The 21,758-nt window shown below is 39.1% G+C and overlaps 1 protein-coding gene across 1 annotated transcript in view; it reads right to left on the bottom strand.

Moving 5' to 3' along the window:
- LOC131693197 (MOXD1 homolog 2-like) overlaps positions 1–12,012 on the bottom strand; it is a 321,492-nt gene extending 309,480 nt beyond the window's left edge. The window contains exon 1 of the mRNA XM_058980829.1: positions 10,921–12,012. The gene's annotated coding sequence lies outside the window, so the exon portion shown is untranslated. The remainder of the gene's footprint in view (positions 1–10,920) is intronic.
- Between the last annotated feature and the right edge of the window lie 9,746 nt (positions 12,013–21,758).

Genomic DNA, 21,758 nt, shown 5'->3' with positions numbered 1-21,758 from the left:
GGAATCACTCCGGCCGCTTGGCAGTATTTTAAATTCAGCCCAATAAAGCCAAGTCGGAAATTGTGTAACCAACACCAATATCACCCAGTACAACTTTAACACCCACTCATTTATTGATTGTGACTCTCAGGTAAAGTTGCTCGAAGAAGATTTGGCAACGGAACTGAATCTTCAAGGAGGGAAACACCCCTAGTGTATTCGTTGGACATCTGATCATTGCCGTTTCGAGGATTCTGCCGAACGTGTCTCGCTACAAACATCTGGGATGCAGAATAAACACAATAAGTTTATGCTTTATCCGTGAAGGATTTAAAACTTCCGAAAAATAAACTTATAGGAGGTCTACCCGTGGAGTATTATGACAGCGTACGTCTCCGTCTCTTATCGGCATGAACAATATCCGGCTAGGTCGCGCCTTGAAAGTCGTGAATGTAAATAATGAAGACGCGTCTCGGTTAGACGATCTATGGGACGTGCTCGGCGGATAATCAAAAACTGTATAGTTTTCACATTTTCTAGCACTCCCACGACGCCATGAAAAACACTTTGCTTTTGACAGTCTGGATATTTTGGGTCTTCAAAGAAATTACTGTCCGCTGCTGAGGAATGGGCGCAGAAAAAAACATGCGCTCGAATACTAGGATGCGAAATGGTCGTGACTATACCAATCTTCTTTGGAGGTATGACGATGTACGCTTGTCCTTCAACAAGGCCGTGACCTTTAAACAACATCATTGCTTCGTTAAGCTGATGAAATGTGAACCCACTCTAGATGAAATTTTGAAAAAGAAGCTGGTCGATTACGTACATCCTACATCCGAGTAGATTCGTATGTCTGGAAATCTCATTTGGTACATACTTATTTTGCTCGTGTTTAACCCAAGCAAACCAGCAAAGGTCTGAATCGTCTGGGACGCCGAAGCATCAATGGGAGGCACCTTTACCGTCTATGCGGTACAACTTCCGGGAAAACTCCGTAGCAATTTACGAAGACATTGAAGAAATGTTTCACCAGGTCTAGGTAAACGAGGATGACCAGCAAAGCCAACGCTTCCTCTTCCACGTTAATGAAGCGGTCAAACCAGATGAAGGTCATGACGTATGGTGCCTCCCGTTCGCCCAGCAGCACACAGTTTATTGTGAACAAGAAAGCCGAGCGTTTCGAGGAACATCTACCAGCAGCGGTAGGAGCTATTCGTAACTATCACTAAGTACCTAGACGACATGCTTGCGAGTTTCAAAACAGAAGAAAAAGCCATACAGCTTGCGAAGGACGTCCATCCATAGGCATGGTGGGTTCAAAATGAGAGGTTGGATCTCAAATTCACCGAACGTGAAGGCGCGCAGGAGCAGTGATAGTTCGGGAAAAAGTTTATATATCAGTCCAGAGTTCACCCTGGAGAAAGTGCTGTGGATGCGATGGAACACCGAGTCCCATGATTTGCGGTTTAAGCTCTCCAAGGAACGACATGGTAAATTTCTTTTCAACGCAAAAAAACGGGAGGTACTCCGCGTACTTATGAGTATCTAGGATTCTCTTGGATTATTTGCCAACTTTTTCATGCCCCTGAAACTTTCACTGCAGGTAGTATAGCGGTCGGGAGTGACATGATATGAGCCAATTGAAGTTTGACAACTACAAAAATGTAAGACGTGGCTTAGTTATTTACCACAAGCCAATTCGGTACGAATTCCTCGGTGATGCTTTTTTAAATCAACTGGAAACGAGATGCCCATCGAACTTCACAGCTTTGTGGACGCTAGCGAGCTGGGTTCTGCGGTGTCCTACTTACGATATATGTAAGGTGATCGCACCTGGTGAGTTTTAACAAGCGCAAACACAACAGTAGCCCCACTCAAATTCGTATCAATTCTTCAGTCGGAGCTTCAAGGGGCTGTAGTTGGAGCCCGTTTCGCTAAAAACATTCAAGAAAAACACGCGGCTGCGCTCAAATCATAACGCTTACTCGCCTTTCGTGTGTTTTCGTGCGAGCGAGATCTTGGAGTCGACTTCCGAATGGCGGTATGTGCCGACTAAAGAAAATGCAGCAGATGAAAGAACAAAATGGCATCGTAGGCCGACATTTGACGCTAATAACCGCTCGAGAAGAGCATCATCATTCTTACAGGCTCAAAAGTGGACTGGTCGGTCGAAGAACCGCGCAAAGGATGACAAAATTAGAACTGCGCTCAAATGTACTTCACCATAAAGTTCGTGACATTTTACAGCGAGAAAACGTTTTCTAATTGGCAACGACTGCTTCGTATGACTGCTTTGGTTACCGCTTCTCAGCAGAAAAGAAAGGCAGAAGGGCTCGATTAGCTGGACCGCTAAACACAGGAAGAGCTGTTGCGAGCTATTTCCATTACAATCGAGCATAGAAGATATTTACGCGGACGAGCTGGGTTTTTTAAATGCTACAAGACCTACAATAGGTAAGCCAGCTCTTCCATAAAAGGAGCCCTCTTTACAAGTTTAATCCATCGATCGATAACGAGGGAGTCATCCGTATACACGGTTGCATTGATGTTTGTGATTACGCTGACAGTTTTACCAAATACCTAATTTCTTCTAGACATTCACGAAAGGTATCATCATCAGTACCATGAAGCATTCCTGAATAAGGCAGGAAAGGAATTCTACATTCCTAGAGCTCGAATGGAATACAAGAAAATCCGTTCTGTCAGCATTGTAAAATACGCAAAGTGCAGCCGATGCCACCGGAAATGGGTGATCTTCCTGCAGCACACTTAGCAGTCTTCGTTTGCCCCTTTTCCTACATCAAGTAGATTATTTTGGATCTCATCAAATTGCAATCGGTCGCCGAACCGAGGAAAAGTGGGGCGTTCTAATTTTCTCAACATGGATTCCTGCAATATGGCTCTTCGGAAATGTTTTGCTCGCGGTGCAGTTCCGGTCCAGATAATGAGCGATCGAGGGACGAGCTTCATTGGATCGGAGAAAGATCTGATAAAAGCATTGGCCGCTGTAGATCAAAACGAAATCATGAAAGTATTTACATAACCAACAACATCATTGGTCATTTATCCTCCAGCCTCACAACACATGGGTAGCTTCTGGGAAAGGTTGGTACAGTCCGTTAAAGCAATTCTTGTGAAGATGCTGAAAACAAGTCTGCCACAGGAGAAAGTGTGGTTATACGAAGTCGAGAATATCGTGAACAGTAGATTGTTGACATACGTGCCAATTGATTACGAATCATCCCTAGTTTTAACGCCGAATCACTCTCTGGTGAGTTCGTCCAATGGTCGCAAACTTCTTATTCCGTTCGACGATAATTTTGCAGGTTTGAAGCAGTCACATAAAGCTTTTAGCCAACTTACATTTAAAACGATATTGTTCCTTCTAACGTAATTTCAAAATCATCTATGTATGTATACACTATACAGCTATATTGAGGTAACGTAAAAAAGGTTTGAATTATAAATTATTATATTAAAACATTATGTGTGAGTGAGATTAAGCTCCGTTAGACAGTTGACATGTATATCAGGTTTACCCTATAATAATGAACTCTCGGCATCCGTGCATGAACTCTTGCTCGGATTGACGAGAATCGACGTTAACGAAATCCACAAAATGTATGCTAATGTTTTCAATTTAATATATCTGTATCCTAAACATAATTTTGTCGGAGATTTTAATTCCTGAAACGTATGTTGATTGCACCACTTTCAGTATGTTGGGTCCGATGTGAAGTGAAGTGATGCAAATGTGCTTACTACTTAATTTGGCCAGAAATGGCACAATATCAAACAAATTGGCGTGGGTCGTGTTGCTACATTCTCTTGGATTCAATTATTGCGACCACTGTATGATGCTTGAAATCGGGAAATAAGGAATTGCAAAATTTTGGAGTTTGAGACTGTGCAACGAAGAGCAAACATTTTTCAGTCTGAGCACAAGAGCTCTCTTTACTAAAAAAATAGACTATGGCGATTATCGGGTGAAAGATTTCCAATTATTATCTTATTGTTTCACTCAAACACGGGTTATACTACAGTTTGCGCGTAAAACGTTTGTTTTGCGCTTGGTGCAATTGTCATTTTTCGCATATAATTCCTAACACTTTTCATTAGATGATTAAATGAGTGAAAATATTTTGCGTGCTTTTAGTTGTTTAGGCGTTTTTGTCTTTAGTTTAGTCAATTTTCTCTATCATTATTTCAGAGAGCGAGTAAAGGCGCTATAACCTGGCTCATTAGCCATGACAGGGCTAAATACCTCTGTCCCATCCCAGGAACCAAAGCAGTGACATTAACCCTCTTAGCAAAATCACTCCCAACGATTTATCAAACCCCCATCAAATTGAAACGGTTGTGTACGGTTGTCCACGCTTCTTTCTTATTCTAGGTTCAAAATAATCCATTGATTAAATTATTCATTGAATGAATAATTTGATTGCCGTATAATTTTGAATCATCTTTATTTTGTACGCTGCACAGTTGGCCTGGCCGCTTTAATGCTTGTGTCATATTCAATATGTGCCACAAACATTAATAATGACAAGAAAAATTGTGGACGAACGTCTGCAATTTTCCAGGATCCCTACATGTATTGGCTGTGTATGTGTAGACTAGACTAGAATCTGTAGTGTACACCAGCAATACGGCATCTCGCCATCTGCTGTGCAATCACCGTTTGAACCAACAAACGCGAATCCACGAAACGACGAACGATTCCGTTCCGTGGCTCATGTCAACTGAGGATGTTTGAAACACGGCAATCTCTTTAATCAACAAATTTTGTATAATAAACGAAAATACTTTCTTCGTTATTTTTAAAGTGCTTAAAGCGAATGTTGCCACATTCACTAATATTCTGAAATATTCAAAAAATTCTGAATTGTAGATTATGGATAATTTCAATAAAACGAACTGGAATCAATATTTCAACAACTTGTACCTAGGAGGAAACGCACGCGCCGCTCGGATAACAAACGACCTTGGTGGAATGCTGAGTTACGAAATCTTCGAAATCGTCTCAGAAAGGCCAACAAAACCAACAAAACGTCCGTGCGGGAATTAGAACGCCAATTCGAACCCGTGAATGCAACATATTTTCGTTCATATATTTCCCGAATTGAATGCAGCATGAAGCAGTTTTGGTCTTACCTGCGGAACAAAACGTGATCCGGTGGAATCCCGGAATGCGTCAACTATCGAGACAGGACATCAACGTCACCAGCGGAGTCAGCAAATCTATTCTCGTCATTCTTTCAAAACGTGCTAAGTAATCTCACCACCTTTGTCTGAATCGTACTTGAGTAGTTTGCCAATGTTCACTCTGAATTTGCCTGCAACATCATTCACCGAATATCATCTTTAGCGCTACCAGCATCTCAATCGCTCTCTTGCTGAAAATGTTTTCCTCACGAAGTGGAAGGAAGCTTTGATAACTCCAATCCACAAAACAGGCAACGTACATGATGTCACCAATTATAGAGGAATTTAAATCTTAAGCTACCTCCCTAAAATCTTCGAGAGTATGTTGTTAGATGTTATCTACCCTGCGTTAAAACACATCATCACTTTGGACTAGCATGGTTTTGTAAAAAAGCGCTCGACAACTACAAATCTGATGAGCTTCGTGTCGTCGCTGATTGATAAGTTGGAAAAACGACAACAGATTGATGCCGTGTACATCGACTTCTCGAAAGCTTTTGACCGTGTTTCTCATCAGCTTGCTGTGGAAAAGCTAAGGCGGACTGGACTGCCGGACTGGCTGACTAATTAGATCTTCTCGTACCTTGCGAACCGTAGCGCCTCGGTGCGACTTGGAACCACATTCTCGGATCCTTTCCACATTTCATCGGGCGTTCCTCAAGGGAATCATCTCGGACCTCTTCTATTTGTGCTCTTTGTGAACGACCTCTGCAGTGAATTATCGTCTTTTAACGTCATGTATGCTGATGATCTGAAAATTTACCGTGTCATAACAACTATGGTAGACTGTTGTGCATTGCAAATGGACGTCGATAGGATCTTTGACTGGAGCGATAGAAACGGAATGAGTGTGAATATTCAAAAATGCAGCACACTTTTACACGAGTATATACTCCAATTAAGTTCGAATACTCAATGTGTTCCGCTCCCGTAGAACGAGTCGTATCCGTCAAGGACCTTGGTGTCATTCTCGACTGTAAGCTACGCTTTACCGCACATTACTCTTCCGTTATAGCTAAAGCCTACGCTGATGAGTCCTAATTCAATGCAACACTCGTAATTTCAATGATGTGTGTTGTCTATAAACACTATACATTACACTAGTACGTAGTATTCTAGAACAGCGATTCTCAACCTGGGGTCCGCGGACCCCTAGGGAGCCGTGAAGTCGTTGCTGGGGGTACGCGAAGAAGAAATTCTTTTCCGGACGGATATTAAAACTTCAAGTTTATTCATCGTATTAGACTGAAAATAATATATAGCGTATAAATCGTGTTAAGTCGTGGGGGTCCGCGACCGCCCAGGATAATTTCGAAGGGGTCTGCGATGACCGAAGGTGATATCGAAGGGGTCCGCGGAGCAAACAAGGTTGAGAACCGCTGTTTTAGAATATGGCGTTACTATTTGGGCTCCGTATCACACCATACATGTTAATCGTATCGAACGGGTACAGAAGAACTTTATCAGGTTTGCACTTCGTCGGTTACCCTGGCAAAATCGTTTCCAGCTTCCTCCATATGAAGATCGCTGTACCATCATCAATCTCCCTACGCTGCGAAACAGACGGATCTTTCTGCAACGACTTTTCATTTTCTACCTTCTGACAGACAACGTGGACTCTCCTGCGCTTTTAGCAAAACTTGACCTCGACGTTCCGGGAAGATCTTTCCGGAGAATTGACGCTCAACACATCGCACGCAGTACGGCCAGTGTCTATCATTTGTTTGATTTTAATATTAGTAAAGAATCGTTTAAATTAAAAATAGGTTTAAGTTAGTGTTTAGTCTAAGTCTGTGCGATGTAACTTTTTTAATCGAAGACAATAGAATACAATACAATAATTTATGGAATATTTGCTTCTAATGTTACTGGTAACGGCAATGATTTGACCGTTAACAATCACAAAGGTAAATCAAGTAAATTGAAAGTTTTTTTGACGTAGGACTACGTCTTTGTTTTCGATATAGGGGTGCACGTTGCAAATTCTACAAAAATGGTATGTAACGAAAAGTGGTCCAATTTTAAACGAATATAATTCAGCCATCTCACGATAAATTTTCAAATTTTTTGCTCATATCGTCCCGAAATACTTCTAAGAATAGATTCCAATAGATAAACCCAGTTGCCTGTTGAGCGGCAGACGAAGCAGGTCACTGCGTTGTGTGTTTGCACAGCCAGTGCAGCTGAGTTAGAAGTCCGTTACACTGCCTGTGGAGGTACGCTACCCAGTGAATGCGACTGTGCTTGACGTTCAAACACTATGCCACGGCTCACAGAAAAGAGGCTTGCTATTCCGCGAATTGACAGTTTTCGGTGACGTCAGAGAAATCGTTGAGATAAACAAATGGATTTCTCGAAAGTTGTTAATTGACAATATTTGAGCTCTTTCGGTGCAAAAAATAGTGTTCAATGGATTTTTGACGTAAATTACGCCATAATTACACTAGACACAGTGGATAATCAGTGCATCTATGTGATTATTAGCGTAAATCGGGAATTTGGATGCATGCCATAGAAAACATATCCCACCGTAATTTTCTGATCATAGCAAAGATTTTGGACCATCGCATAGCTTCCTTTTGATTTACCAGGTGCCGATCATTCGTTAGCAGTAAACAATATATGAATTTCATGTAATTGTTTTCGCCGACGATTTCTATGACGCGCTCTTGTCAAATGTTTACACTCTAACGAGCTAGCCTAGTATATGTAAGCCGTGCACTATTCCATCTTTTGTGTTGTGCTCGTTTCCAGCACACTTTTATGTATAATTATTCGTACACAAAATAGTTTGTACATGCGAGCTCCATTTGCAAACACGGTTAACATAGTGTCGTGGTATTAGTTGTCTCTTTCGCTCTACCCATCATCATCAGCGTTGATTCATTTTGCTTTGTACGCTTGGATTTAATGTTTGAGGCGAATGTGTAGGTAGGTAGATCTAATTTGTTACTAAATTGCACAACGAAAGTTTATTATTTACGTTCGATCAATTCATTGATTCATTTACCCTTCACGTGATTCATTTTCACTCAGCCTCTATATGTAATATTCGATGTTGATTGGTTATGATTAAACCATACGTAAGATATACATGTTTGATTTATTATTACTATAAAGGTACTAAGAAAATAAATATTTTACATTAAGTAGTATAGTCCTACGTCTACAGCTCGTGCAACCCCATAGGGCTGCCCCTTGTAGTTTTTTCTAATTTAATTGTTTTCTATTATTTATTCGTTTTAATAAGGACAATTTGCTGGAAACCATATCTTGTGTTTCGTGTCGAGAATCTTATGAAACGATTCGAATCTTGCCCGCACGGTTCATACGCACGGTATAAACCAGCGATTCGGCATCTCGCCATATGTCGTGCGCCACCGTTTGGGTATATGAGTGGTGAATCCTTCCAGCACGAATCGACGAACGTTCCCCTTCCGTGATCTCATGTCATTTAAAGATTGAAGAACAATTCAGCATCTTGTACAATCAGCACTACGAGATCCAATCAGCTGCAGCAGCAGTAATAATCTTACTTAGCTAATCAACCAGCCTACAAAGTAGGTATGGTAATGCAGGAATTTGGTCAATACGATTGGGCACTAGAGTGGGACATGGTTATATGAAAAAAATAAAATTTGGCTCCGAGTAACTTTTTGGGTCCCATTTAGCTCCCAGAACAACTCTGCAAATTTTTAACTCGATCGGTGAAACTATATTTTTGCGCCCACGGTTTAAAGTTTACATGGGATTTTGTATGGGAAAATCGTCTTTTGCAAATTAATTCTTCCAAGAGTCGCCCGTTATCTCCTAAAAATAAACAGATGTCTGATTTTTTTAAGAAATTTGTCAAGGAAACAAAGTCTAGAAGACTGCAAAACGATCTGATGCTTGTGGAAAAAGTTATTAAGCAAAAACCGATTGATGCCCTGAAGATTGATGAAAATTTCACTTTTCATAGCATCACTGCTTCTGACGGTTTTATTGTATACAAAATTTTTAACTTTCTTTTATTATGTACAAAAGAAAACTCAATTTATAACTCAAAACCTTGCGAAGTGGCCAAATAGTATAGATAAACGATTTAGACACGTTAAGAGAGGATTTAAACAAAATTGCGTATAATTGGCCGACTAACAGCAGTGGTGCTAGAAAAAATTAAGATTTTTTCAATCGTCAGAGCATCAATTGGTTTTTGCTTAATAACTTTTTCCACAAGAATCAGATCGTTTCGTGGTTTTCGAGACTTTTTTTCTTTGTTAAATTTCCTATACAAGCCACATAACGATTTATTTTTAGGAAGTAATGGGCGACTCCTGGAGGAATTATTTTGTAAAAGTTAACTTTCCCATACAAAATCCCATGCAAACTTTAAACAGTGGGCGCAAAAATATAGTTTCACCGATCGAGCTAAGAATTTGCACAGTTGTTCTAGGACCCAAATGGTACCTAAAAAGTTGCTCGGAGCTGGAATCTATTTTTTGTCCCACCCTATTGGGCACCCATCACTAGATCAAGCATCTAGTGATGGGTATCAAGTCCGTTGCGAATGCCGTCCTAGTGTGCATGTTGTTCTTATTCTTAATGAATACGTATAGCTCTCCTATCTTCTTCTTGAGCTGTCCCTTCGTGCTAGTTCTTCCAAGATGCAGACTTATCACTCCTTGAAGCTATCGCCACTCTTCAGACATACCATAGGTCAGCCATCTGACCTAAATATTTGCATTTACGTTCGACAGAAAATATGAATCGACTTAAACATACTTCAAATGGTGTTCCGTCATAAAATCAAGCAATTTCCAAGTTGCATTACTCACATAATTGTTTGCTAGTTTCCCTTATATTGCTACACGCGCCTATTATAGTATAACAGAAATAACAATTTGCCAACGATCTCTCAGTAAACAATACAATTCATCAATTCATCCATCCATTTCTAAATCTAATGGTGGCAATTTTTGGTCAGCGTAAAACGTTCCCAGTACAAACACGCAAAAGTCCTTGATCATGACACCCACCAGCAAATCGGGTTGCACCATAACCACTCCCAAAGCCATTTTTAGCGTCTACCCCACTCTTTTGACGGCATGCTAGGCCAAACCACCACCACCGGGCTATAGGCTGAGATAGGTGAATAGCGCAGTGTCATAGTCCAAATTGATAAACAAATAAATTCCGAAACACGCGCTTCCGTGAACAATAAAATCGTATTTATTTTGATAGAATAAACTGAAATCGGCAGTATATTAGAGCTAGTTTGGTCACCGGGGATCTAGCTTAGAATTGGCTCGCCTTGTTTGTGCAATCAGCAAATTTTGCACCGAACTCCGGCGGCAATCATAACCGCATCCCCCTAGGTAATCGCTGATATGGGGTTGATATCCTAAAAAATCGTTATTAAGCCGTATGGCTTATTCGTTTCTCCAATCATAGACGGGATTTTGCACCGAGCCCAGGATGACCAGGTGTTTTACTAGCCACGCGACAGCACTCCACCTCTGAATATCACATTTTTCATAGCGCAAATTGACATTTGTCCCTGCGGACTGCTCGTGATTGAAACTTAGTGAAACACTCAAACCGTCCTGTCGGTAAATTTGATATCTTTGTTCTTTACCAGCATTGCCCTAGCAGCGATTCTTGCTCGCTGATGTTGCGAAAAAAAAAACAATTACAATTGATAGAAATGTAATCGCTTGTCAGAAATATACAGCTACAAATAGGTCAACTTACGTCGATATTCCATAGCTGCCTGTTTTCGCCTCTGCTGTTTGGCTAGTCGCAGCTTTCGGCCGTTGGATTTCCCAGCTGCAGGTCGACTGCTATCAGTCTGCACTGCTGGCAGTGCAGAAATCGGTGCCAAGAAAATTTGAATTTGACCTGCTTTCCGGTTTGGCAAGGTTCGCACGAAAACACTTGGCAACGGATGCCTCTAATACCACATACCAGTGAGGAAAAGTGCATGCGAGAAAATTGTTGTCACGTTCTCACGTTCCTTTGACTTGTCGGCAAAAAGGTACTTTTTGCTGATTAGGCTAGGACATGACTCAAGCAGCTGGGAGGCAAAACGCCTTGTCCTATTTGTGGTTGTTGCATTTTGTCACCAAATGCTTTTATCTATGATTGTGCGTAGTTTTTCGTCGCGGTGAAAATCACTATTCAAGCCTTCGTTGTGGGTTGTTATTGTTATTCCTCCCTGCCGAAAGTCAATTTGTCTCGACACATACTCTTTTAACCGATGTGAATAACCTTGAATGAATTTTATTGATTTTCTTTTTTTTCCTACGAATTGTCCCTCACATTCTAACTAGCGCCCGTACACGTTAAAGATACGAAGGCGATCCTTTTGTTTCCGGAATTTCTCTCTCCCTCTCTTTCTCTCGACCGCACTTACACTAGCTGGCTCTCCTTCTCTCTCCCAAGGGATACCAGCCGTGAGCTGAATTGCCCAATTTTGTCACTGTGAAAGCACTTTGCAGCGAGCTGCATTAAAACAACCACTATGCGCTATACGACTAACAACTGAACGCATTTAAGAGAAGAAAGTTCATCATAAAATTTAAACACTTTCAACTTTTAACAATCTTGTAACTCGTTATCGATGCTGGGAAAAATATACACACGCGAAAATCACCCCACAATATTCGTCCTGACCATTCCAAAAAACGGATCGACGTCTCTCACAGTGCAACGATTGAAAGTCACGACACTACTAAATCCTCTCTCCGAGCCAGCATTGTGCGGATGCTCCAGTTTAGCTTCCGTGCATCCCTTTCGGGTGCTGAACTTTTCGGCTGCCAATTTCGGAAGTTTCTCCCCGAGACACGGGGCGCACACGGCAAAGAGACTTCCTGTACAGCTCTTCTGCAGCAGCTCTCATTCGGCCCAATGTTTTGACTAGCTTCCGAAGGGATTCTGATGTAACGCATCCCTTCTAGGAGGATTCTCATCGAGGAAAATTCGAGAGTGGCAGAGAAAGTAACAAAAGAGAGAGCGAACGAGAAAAGGATGATTGATTATGCTCTAGAATACCATATGTGATCCGGCGAGAGCATGTTCTAGTTTTGTTTTGCTTTCTATGCTTCAAATTTGGGTTGGTGATTTTATAGCACACCAGGACGTCCCATTGAGCATGCTTCGTCCCTTCCATTTTCAGACGAGTTCATGAGCACGTTCGGTTCGACGGTGGTTTGTTGCATGATGCGTATTGTTTTGTTGCACTGTCTAATGCAACATTTAGTGTAGTATGGTGGTAACGCATGTAACGCTCCTATAGGAAAAGGCGATTCAATGAAAATGTCATCGAGCTTGAGTGGCTACTCGTCTATTTCGCATTGCTCGCAAACTGCATATAAGCCTTGATTGTAGCTCGTATTATATTAGCATAGGAAATTATATTGTTCAAAATTTAAACTAAAAAAATTTAAGATGATTCCGAAATAGGCAGAAAATCGTCATTTTAAAATTGGGATGAGAACGATGGACAGGTAATGTTAGTAAAGATCGTCATAGGACAAGAGAGCGTGTAAGACACAATGTAATGATAGTCCGCTTATTTGTATTCGTATAAGAAATATGCAGAGGTTGGAATATGCACTCATTTCATCGACAAGCAGTTTATCGCACATCCTTTTTATCCTTAGTGGGCAGGGACTTATCTTTTCGTTGTTTTTTAAATTTCGAAAAGTTGCTGATAATTGCAGTATGGAAGCGCAACAATTTCACGTTTCCGAATCATGTAATAAAACGGAAAAACAAATGAAACATTATATTATAGTAAATATTTGTCAACAATTCTACAGTATTTTGATTCTAAAAATAAATACTGATACTCATTTATGTTTTTTAGTGCGGCAGCATTGGTGTTCTACAAATTGGCTTCAGTCGCGAAAGCATCATCTCATAATTATACCGCGAAAAGATAAGGTCGGATGCTCCTTTCCGCGAAAAGTTAGGCAGTAAATAGCGTGGTATCACATACTTGCTTTTCTTTTGCTGGTCGAACTAGGTGGAATATCGCCTATTTCTGCCCACGAGTGGGAAAATTTCAAACTCTGGAAATATGTCCATCTTTTCCTACCCTAATATGTTCGTTCGACCCAACATGGTACCATTTTTCAACCCTAGAACGTTGCACTGGGGTAAAAATGTACCCCACGGCTTCTTTGCAATCGTGTGAAGACGAGAATTCGGCATTTACAGACCGGGACCCTAACCATAATTCAATTTAGAGTTCCTAGTAAGAGTAGGAAAAGATGGTATATCCAGTTTGCTTATAGCCTTTGTGGAAGCAGGTGTCAAAGTTAGCGTGGGGTACATTTGTACCCCAGTGTACGGTTGCCGTTAGTGTTTTGTCAGGTTTCGTGCTGTCAGTGGAAATGTGATTCGTGACAATACCAGTTTAAATACCAGTTGTTTTGCTACGTAAGTAACAATTTGTGTCATATAATCGTTTTTAATCATTTGTTTAATTAATTTAATTTAATTTTGAAGCGGAACAAAAAATCGTTCTCATTTTTGCTGATTCTTATTGTTTTATTGTTTATTTTTTATAGTTTTTCAAAGCAATGGCTCGCAAGTATAATTTGCGCACAGTAACTCCTGTAACAGTAACGTTGCGTGTTACCAATGTATTATTGGTCAGAAATATTTTTTCGTTTCAATTTCCACCCCATTTTGTGGTATTTTCCAAAACACGATTTTTAAACTTTCACGCTTCAAAATATTTGCACTTTTTCAAAAATATCGAAATTCCATTTCATACCGTTTCAAGACCATTCTTTCAACTTTAAGAATCATTAGATTTTTTTTTTCAAATCGGTTGAAAATTCGCAACGTTATAGTAATTTTTGTGAAAATTTTCTTTTTTCACTTTTTATTTTGTTCAAACCAATTTATATATCATAGATTAAATAAATTCCTTATTTTCACTTACACAGCTGTTTTCACAATTAAAAAACGACGAAAGCGATGTATTATACATTTCTTTTGTTAGCATTTTTACCTGCGAAAATTGCGATCAAACGCGTGGGGTACATTTATACCCCAGTGCAACGTTCTAGAGTGGAAAATGCAAGTGCAACGTTCTAGGGTTCAAAATGTTCCCAAATTCTGAATGATCGAGTAAATACATCGTGTTAACCTAGAAACATTTCCCGAGATCAACGGTTTTAATCATGGAAAAATTATATTCGTTAGCGCACCCAAATTTAGCACCCTAGAGATAATGAGCAATTTGCCAGATTCCATAATTACGAATGTTTCAATTCACTTCGGTCGCCATTAGTAAAAAATCAGAACTTATGTACCATCGGGACCTTAGTTGTTTTCTTTTTGTATTTAGTATCTAGCGGGTGTTCAATAAAAATGAGAATGATTTCAATACCTTTCTGTAATTAAAGTAAAGAGCGTAAATTTTTTTCTCTCCAAGAGAATTGCTCTCTGGACTCCCTAGAAATGGGTGTTTCGCTCGAGTTCTGTCAGTTCAATCGAAGATGGCGTCAAAACAGTAAGCACTTCGCGAGCGTGTTGTACGGTTTTACGAAACGCTTGGTCATCGTAGAAAAAAGTTTACGGTAGACCACTTTCGAGACGAAAACGTGCCCGTGAGTACAGTTTATTGGATCCTGGTATTCCTGAGCGTGGAGCGGAGGACCGGTAGCGGCCGTCATGCGAAGATAATGATGATGAAGAAGAAGAAGAAGAAGAAGAAGAAGAAGAAGAAAGCGTTGAAAAGGGTGTTCCACAACAAGGACGGAACGAGTTTGCGTGACGCCGGCCGAAAATATCAATGCTCCCATACCTTGAATAACCTAACCTTCAAGATGGAGAACATCATTTGTCGGAACTCGGTCCCCCGAGTACACGGACGAGCAGATAGCGATCGTGAAATCTTAGTGCCGATGGATGACGAATATATCGGACAGAGGGATTTCAAAGCCGTTGTTTAAGCCGAGCGGTCTGGCCATCAATCAACAAGTGTACCAGGAGGAGTGTCTTGAGAAAATTCGTCTGCCGTTATTCAAGGTGCATCGTGCGGATGGGAAGTACGTCTTCTGGCCGGACAAGGTGACTTCCCATTACGCCAAGAAGACGCTGGAGTATCTTGAGCAGAAAAAGATGCCGTACGTGTCGAAAGTAAGGAACCCGACCAACTTGCCCCAGTGCCGTCCCATTGAGGATTTTTTCGGCTCCCTCAGTGCCCTAGTGTACAAAAATAATTGATCTCGGAATTGTATCTAATCTAAATCTAATATTTATCGTTTTAAAGACGTAAAATAAAGCTTTTCAGTGTATTTGGATCATGGAGAAGTTTTCAATAAAAAGGTTTTCCTAACAACAACTTGTAAAATATTTTCATAATTGATACTATTTGCAATCAAAAATACGATTTTCTTTTTGAATATGATTCTAAACGCGCATTTTTATGCTCATTTATTTTAAATTATGTTTCAACAACACAATTATTTTAGTTTATTACGACCTTTTCGTAAGTTGTTCGCGTTTATCCATCAACAACAATAGGTTTTTCAAAGGGCCAATAACATTGCCTGTAGCTTCTCCTTTGACATCAAGCGATATTGTAAACCATTTGAAAGCTACATGAAAAGTTCTCGCCACTAATCAGGAGCGAATCCAGAAAAAAAATTTCGGAGGGGGTCCAAAATTTCGATTTTAAAATGTTTATTGTACAATACGTAATATGTAATACTCTCATTCAATTAAAATCAGTTTTGCTGGTCCAATATGGTTTAAAATAGAAAATATTTTAAATTTTCTCAAGAAGTTAAAAAATCTCTGGGGGGGGGGGGTCCGGACCCCCAGGACCCTCCCCGTGGATCCGCCACTGCACACCAATCCTTTTCCGAAGACGAACAAACGGGGCCTTCAACTCGTCTTCTCCTTGACTATCCTCTGCCTCTGGCCAAATTGGCCTCAAGCAGATGTTAGGTGTGCTTTTTTACCATAGAACACGCAGTTTCAACGAAATTGACAGGATAGGTATGGAAATATGGATAAAAATCAAACTTAAGTTGGCATGATAAAAAAATCTGAGTAAGACTTATGCTCTATTCATCCCATAGAAGAACACAGTGGGTTACACCAATATTTCTCCCAAAGACAAAATTTTTTGGTGAAACCACATTTTGTACGTGAAGGGCACAAAGTCAAAGGTTGCGTTTCGATTTCGTCTTATAAGAATCCGGCACTAACTTATTGTTTATTGTCATAGAGAATTTTATAAAGTTTGAGAAATGGTAATCATCGCTCATTTTAGTACAGCTCAAGAGGGTGCAGACTTGAAGTTCGGAGACGAATTTGAATTTCAGCATGATTAAAATATAAACGTATTCAGAAATAACACACATTTTACAATTACAACTGGATGTTTCTATATCACAGCATTATTCCACGAAAAATCCTCAAACTTTAATGTATTTATGATCAAATCTGTAAGAACCTCCCCTGAATAAGTCTAACTTGCTCGTCAAAAATCATTCTTTGCAGTTGTTTAGGATTTACGTTCCACAGCTTCCCCCTATAAAAATAATATCCTTGGAGAATATGTACAGAAACATTAGTAGTAGTAGCGTTGATCTACATAGCCGTAGCAGCGCTATTTCATCGCAAAATAACAAGTTAAAATAAAATGGAAGCATGCGTGAGAAACTCAAATGAAGAATTCCATTACTTCGAAGTAAATCAAGCGAATGTAAATCAATAAGCATATTCTTTTGACTATGTTAACTTAAAGTAATAACTACATTTAGGGGGTGCAAATAAATACCACGTTTACCATTTGCGATATGTTGGGATGCAACGAAACTGTGGAAACGACAGAAACATCTTGCTGATTAAGGATCATTCATAAATTACGTAACGGAAAAATTGCCCAAAATTACTCCCCCCTCCCCCCATGTAACAAATTGTCACAATTTTCTCCACCCCCCTCTATTACGTAACAAATTCCTTGAAATTTTTTTTCTTCGGTGAAAACATGTTACGTAACGATCTAACTTACTCCCCCTCCCCCTTATGTCACAACATGTCACAACTTGTCGTACCCCCTCCTCCCATAAAAGTGTTACGTAATTTATGAATGGTCCCTTAACAACATTTGGATCACACTCTTCTGTGAACTGAAATGTTGAATGGCCTCGTTTGACATTAAGCTATGTAAGTTCAAACTTTCCAGAAGAGAAATTAGGTCGTTTCTCCTTTTCCCGATTGACAAGCTTCATTAAATAATTTGTTAACATATCAATTAATTGAAAACCTATTCTATCATACGGAACAGACAATTCCAGGCTGTTACGCTCAGATTATCAATGCATCCTAAAAGCTGGAACAAATTTTTCTTAGAAACGTTTATGTAGCGTTTACAATATGGATTGCAAATTAGATGCTGGAACCTGTGTACAATGTGATTTAATGCTGGCAACATATTAAAATTGCGCAAAATAGGAGAAAAAATCAAATAACTTCGTTAATTTGGTATGTTCTTGCGTATTATTTGTTCTTTTACACAGCCAAAGGCATTTGGATAGTTAATAAAAGAAATACGAGCGAAAATAATATTCGCGACAAACATATGATTACGGCGTAAAAGCCAACAGTCAAAATTATCTTTGAAGGCAAATTCCGGATAAACCGTCACTGGCCGAAGACAGTTCACAGTAATTAATGGAAGAGAAAACTTTCCTCTTTTGTTTTCTACCAACATCGGTGATTAGCGAATAACCGTTTGTTCGGAATTTTCACTCAAAGTGAATTTTGACCGTTGGCTTTTACGCCGTAATCATATGTTTGTTGAGCATTTGTTTTCTTTTCGCTATCTTGAATTTGTCTACCAGCATCATTTGCCAGAATGAAATTCAGAAACTTTCATGCTTTATTACTTTATTTATTAGGTTTTTTGGTTCTGCGGTGATGTCATTCGTTTGATAAAAAATATTGTTGGGGTTAGGGTGGTGGTCAGTTGGAAGTGGCCATTTTGGATTTTAAACTGGCGTCACGCATCGATTTTCGTCATCTACAAGTCAATCTCGTTCCAAAAATATCCACAGAAAGGGGTTAGTGACCTCCAGTAGTGAACAAAAAATGCGCGTCTGATGGAGAAAATTTACTACAGTGAGCCGATACAGTCCAAATCTAAATATAGAACAATTCAAAGATCTCACTATGGCGGTGATTGCTGCTTACCATCACCGCATTGAATCGTGTACGGAGTTTTCTGCAAGGTTCACCAGCTGTATGTGGGTTAGTGAGTTATTGGTTAATAAATGGTGAAAAAAAAACTTTTCTTTAGGGATGTGTGAGCATGGGTTGTGAGTATGATTTCTTGTGATTGGCGGATGGTCTAAATTGAAGATTTCCATTTTTAAGTAACATCAGCAATACTGTAAACCAGTTGGAAGAACAAAATTGCTGTGCGAAAATGGATGAACTGAAGGAGTTTAAGATGCAGAAGCTGCAGTAAAGCGATAGCGAAGTGCATACAAGGATATTGTTCAGAAGTGAATGATAGACAAATCGTTGTTCCACTTAGGTTGTTCCGATAAGGAAGTTTTATATTGTGCGGCGCAAGCTTAAGCTGATTATCAATGAGAAAAATGAGAAGCCTGACTTGAAGAAGTCGATTGAGCAACGAAACGAACGTTTAGAGGAACTGATAAACCAGCAAGAGGAGGAATCTGAAGGAGCTATTTTTTCGGGTTGTAGAAGAGGAGTATTTTGCGATCAGGACTTCTCTCATTGGTTTGCGAGGCAAGCTAGTTTTCCAAGTACGGCAGGTTGGTTCTAAAGAAGATGATGTAACACCTTGCCTTGTGTATTTCGGATATTAAGCTACCCTAGTTCCCTTATCGACGAAAACCAGGAAAACTACTCTCAAGACTACTACGCGATCATCGCCTGGATAGCTCCTATTGTCCTTTGTAATTGATTGCGTTGAAGATCAGTTTAAAAGCTTTTCATTTGCCAAAACTTTGATAGATTCATGCTCAGAGTTCTGATATACGGCTACTATCATATCGAGAAGGTTGAAGTGCCGAGTAGCACTGTCGTTCTTCAGAGTGCCAGATATCGGTAATGGAAGTACTGCATCAACAAAGCTCGTGGAAACAAATTTTTAGACCCGATGATAGGACCCGTGTATAAGATGAATGATAGCCCACCAGTGTATTAAAATAGCTCTGAATGATTCACCTTTTGTATGTATAAGAAGAAAATAACCAACATCATAATTCTCGACAACTGCTTATGTTCAAAAGAAGAAAACATCTCATAGAAGAAATTGTTCCGGATATTGGCAAATAACGTTCATTAGAAATAACTTTTATGTAATCTGGAAATACAGTGGAGACCCGATTTTATCAGATCCGAAAAATGCAAAAATAAAAATATTATTTTTTTTTAATTTTCCGCTGTCAGACCCCTTAAGGGGAACTTAAAGTAAATAATCAGAAAAGGTTGCAAGGCTATATCTAGGGAACAAAGAAGAATATTTTGAGAGATTCGGTGTATTAAAAAGACAGAAAAATATATGTTCCGATTTTATCAATGTCCCTGTTTTATCAGTTTAAAATTCGCAAAGGGGCTGATAAAAACGGGTCTTTACTGCATATAATCTTTTTGATAAAATTTCTCAACGTTATAGCGCATCGCCATCGCAGTATTTTGTACCATTTAATAGCAACTCTTATAATTGTAACATTTTGGGATAGGGTGGCGTAGTACTAGTACTCGATGTCGATCTTACTGACACTGAGAATCCTTTCTGGTCGGTGTTCGGTGACGTGCATTTATGCAACATTTTTCCCAAAGCAATAAGAATGGAGAAACCAAATAGCGAATAGTTGAATTTGTCCAACTCGTCCACTCGTCAGTAACCGACACCAACTTGCTACCAGTTAGATGATACATCGAAACTAACACCAAAATCGGCGCCAGGAACAGGAAACATTGAAATCTAACTTTTCTTAGTTAGTTCTTGTGCCCTTATGCGCAAATTGGTCTGTTGAATTTTTTTGCTTTCGCAGGCGCGGGACGCTCATGCAAAAAAAAACAGTTCATTTCCCTATACTAGTTAGCGACCCAGAGTTTCTGTGCTAGGCTGACCGAGACATCACTTGGTACCAGTCAGTTGCTTTAGAGGGATTCCATGAGAAACCGGCCGACCGCAAAATATGACCATCGTCGATTCGAACGAAACTTTGCAAGTGTGTTCACTGTATGAATCTCCATGATATTCTCTGGCAATTGGAATATTTTGATACAAGAGCAATTTTTCAAAAGGGCGTAAACGTTTCTACGTGCATGAATTTAATTTTTTTTTTGTTCGATTACTGTATTTTATACTGCAAAACTCTCTGAGAACAAGTTACAGGGAATGAATACATCTGTCTGTCAAAAATATACACTGAAAAAATGTTGTGTTATTTTTCAAAAAACCAAAAATTTATGATAAAAATTTAAATGGCGAAAAAACCCATTTTTTTAAATTTTTTATATTTTGTTACCAAAAACCTAAAGAGAAAAGAAACATTTTGAATATGATTGCATGATGGAGAAAAAATCGGTAAAAAAGTTTTTCTAACAATAACTTCGGACATGTTTTTAAATTTCATACTAATTGACGTACAAAATTGTAATTTTATTACAGAATATAATTCTAAGCACCATTTAAAATCAAAATGCATTTAACAAATCTCCAATCTTCCAAAATTCGATAGTTTTCGAGATATTTGAAATTTTGCTCCTTCAAAACAATTAATTCGTGTAATTATGCTCTTTTTAAAACTTATTCGCATTACCCCATCATAAAATGTGAAAAATTTAATGTTTCTCGTTTTAAAGACGTAAAAGCAACTTTTTTAGTGTATTTGGATCATGGAGAAGCTTTCAATAAAAAAGTTTTCCTAACAACACTTTTGACATATTTTTATAATTCTTACTATTTGCATATTTTGACACATTTTTATAATTCTTACTATCGATTTTTTCTCCATCATGCAATCACATTCAAAATGTTTCTTTTCTCTTTAGATTTTTGGTAAAAAAATATAAAAAAATTAAAAAAATGAGTTTTTTCGCAATTTAAATTTTTATCATAAATTTTTGTTTTTTTGAAAAATGACACAACATTTTTTTCAGTGTATATTTTTTTCAGACAGAAGTATTCATTTCCTGTAACTCGTTCTTAGATAGTTTTGCTGTATAAAATATAGTAGTCGAACAAATTTTTTTTTGAAATTCATACATGTAGAAACGTTTATGCCCTTTTGAAAAGTTGCTCTTGAGTCAAAATAATCTTATTACCTGTGGAAAATATTTAGTCTTCCATGACGGTGAAACGTGCAAAGTTTCATCGGAATCTAAGATGGTCGGTCACGATTTTAATGATTTTCGGACGGATCTTCGTGGAATTCCTCTTTAGGCGTTCACACATTTGTGTGAACTGTTTGGTTTTAGTGCCTAACTGGCGCCAGCTTTGGAGTTAGTTTGTATATATCATATAACTGGTAGCAAGTTGGTGTCAGTTACTGACGAGTGTAAAACGAAACATTCAA

This window comes from Topomyia yanbarensis, chromosome 3 (genome assembly GCF_030247195.1).
Source record: "Topomyia yanbarensis strain Yona2022 chromosome 3, ASM3024719v1, whole genome shotgun sequence".
NCBI lineage: Eukaryota > Metazoa > Arthropoda > Insecta > Diptera > Culicidae > Topomyia > Topomyia yanbarensis.
The sequence above is the reverse complement of the archived record's forward strand: the minus strand, read 5'-3'. Positions and strand labels throughout refer to the sequence as shown.